We start from the raw sequence: 2,966 nt of genomic DNA, 5'->3' as shown, positions 1-2,966 counted from the left end.
TCTTCCCTAAAACAATTGTAATGCATGACATTTTCCCAGAGGCGTGAAACGGGTTTTAAGAAAATAAGGACGATGTCAAAGGGAAATGTAAGTAAAATTAATACAAATAATTCTTTAACATCAGAACAAAAACAATTATGTAAAGAAGAGTCTGCTGCATATCGTCAGTGTATGAAATAAGACCTGTCCGGTAACCTGGTAACATTTAGTCTGGGCAGGAAACTTTTGGAAGTTATTGTTTAATTTTGCCATTTAAATAGATAAATTATCACATTCGGGCTGGCTATTTTTCGAATTTATTGCATACACTGATATAGTTACTTTATAGAAAGGGGAAACTTATTAGTCAGTGATGATACCAATACGTTTACTCATTTTACTTAAAACATGCATGGTGCAACCGTATTTGTTATTAAAATCCATAATTACTGCGATGTACAAAATACGTTTCATTGTGTTTCTACATAAAACTACAAACATGGAATTACTGTTGTGTTGTCTGTGGGTTTGAAGTCGTCGCGAACTGTAAGTAAATATATAACGTTCTTTGTCGTGATGGCTATTTCCAGTTTAGGGAACAGGTCAAAATGGCCACCCGAAAAAATGGCCACACTGACCCGAGTCAAAATGGCCACACAAAAAGGTCAAAATGGCCACAACCTCTAAACAAAATGGCCATACCAAAAAGTCAAAATGGCCATAGAAAAAGTCAAAATGGCCATACATTATATTTTTCATATTATTGAGTATTGTTCTTGAAATGCATTCTTAATTGATACTTTGAGACTGTTACTTATGTAATATTTTGAGATGTTTTTTTTATCCTGAACTTTGAGGTGTTTTCTTATGTAATACTTTGAGCTGTTTAGTTACTCTCGCAATGTTTTCTTAATTAATGCTTTTAGATGTTATTTCAAGATCGAAGTTGGTAGATTCTCATTCACACTAGGAAGCTCTGCTGCCGAACTTGACACTTCTGATATGCATGTGGAATGTGGTGGTGTAGAAGAAATCGTCAATTTCGCTGAGATCGATGGAACTGTCCATTGAGGAAGACGGCAGTGCAACTGTGATCCAGGACCAGGACACCTGTACTAAGGGGCTCTTCACCACACTCCCATCCCATAGAGCCTGGTAAACTTCAGAAGGCACACGTGAAGATGAAGGTAAGATGCATAGGTATTTAAAAAATGACCACTTATCCTTTAATTGGCTCGTTAATTACTAATCAACATGTGATTACATACATTGTGTAACCTTAATTAAGATGTGAATTCAGAAGTGCCTCGTTAACTAATTAAGCCGTAAATGATCAATTAATTGTTAATCTCAGTGTTTATTGTAATTGTTTCTTATACTTTTCAGGTGAAGGAAGCAGCCATGGCAAATCTATAGTCTGTCTCACAGTCCCTGAACCACACTATTGTCCCTACTGCCAAGCCCTATCTGCAGTGCTAAAGCCCTAAATGAAGCAAGTCTAGATTTCCTCAGGTTCGGAATCTCTGGTCGCCCTGTTTATGTTTGATTTACACAAGTAATTTACTGTTTATTACACCCTTCCATTAAAGATGGTTTCCAATGCTATTAGGGACCGTCTTGAGGTAATTTATGGCTCGGAGGGTGATATGAGAGGGGGGACTAAAAATTTGAAATTATGTGTTCAATGGGGAGGCAGAACATGTGCTTATGGGGTGAGGTGGGGTCAGCAATTTTGTACATAGACAAATTATGCTTTGTACATAATTTATTTATTGTATTAATTGTTTTAATATTTTTTTTTATTTTTTTTATTTTATTTTTATTTTTGTATTTGGTTGGGGGGTCATTCACATTGTACATGCTTCACCATAAAAACCATCAAAACACACACACACACCCCTAGCCATTAAATATGAACGGTCCCTTATTGGGACTTGGGCGGATCTGCCAATGAGATGTGTTTTCCTGTTCCGCTTTGAAGATCAATTCTTCCCCACTAAAATGTATTTAATTCATTCATTTGTATTGTTAAAATTTCATAAAAGTGTATTTCTGTAATAATTTTGTATCATAAGCACGATCTACATGTGCGTGTTTAACCAAATTGCCAATGATTTGTTTTTGTTTATTACCCTTTGAAGAATAATTCTTCCCCTCTACGAAGAAAGGTGATCTGTTTGATTGGCATTTTAGAAGTTGATGGATAATAGAAAAGTATTATACCGTATATGTCAAGCAACGGTATAAGAAGCTATACCGAAACGTCGCATCATAACAAATAAAGAAGGTGTTATCCATAAAGTATTATACTTTTCTACGAAGAAGGGGATAATAATGTACCATGTGTTAAAATGCCTAAGAAAAGAACCATCCCCACAAAACAAACTTATCAAAATACCTTACTTACGACTGGCTGCAATCTCTGATTCAATTATTTTATGATACATTTTAAATCAGGGAGACTATCCCTGCTTAAATATACAGTATTTCGCGACATAAATTCTCATTTGTATTTTGAAGAAGAAAAATGAATTTGTGACATTTTGGCACGCGAATCGCAGACACTAATCTTCTCATCTTGCCCAATTCCATGTCCGATGATTATTGACTTCTGTTGTTCACAATAAATGCATAGTTGGACTTCCAGACCAACAATAGAAATAGACATAATTAACGAGATTAACAAGTATGTGGCATCTGTCTATCATGGTGTTAATTACTCCGCTAATAGCGGTTGGAGTGTAATTTCACCAGGGGGTAGTGAGCGGCCCTTTGTTGGCTGCCTAACAGTGCCTGTTTTGGTTCTTTGATTCGTAATGGGTGTTCTGTATCTGCTTCTGAACAAAGCATACCTAAAATTATATTCGTCGTTAACACGATGAACATCCAATGTCAGCAGACGTGTCTAAACCATGTTAAGTTTGGTTGTTAGTTGTAGGGAAATAGTATAATACATTAAGCGCACCTGCTTATTATCTCATAATTTC

Source organism: Haliotis rubra, unplaced genomic scaffold, assembly GCF_003918875.1.
Source record: "Haliotis rubra isolate DU_JTF1 unplaced genomic scaffold, ASM391887v1 Scf195, whole genome shotgun sequence".
NCBI lineage: Eukaryota > Metazoa > Mollusca > Gastropoda > Lepetellida > Haliotidae > Haliotis > Haliotis rubra.
This window is presented reverse-complemented; position numbering follows the sequence as displayed.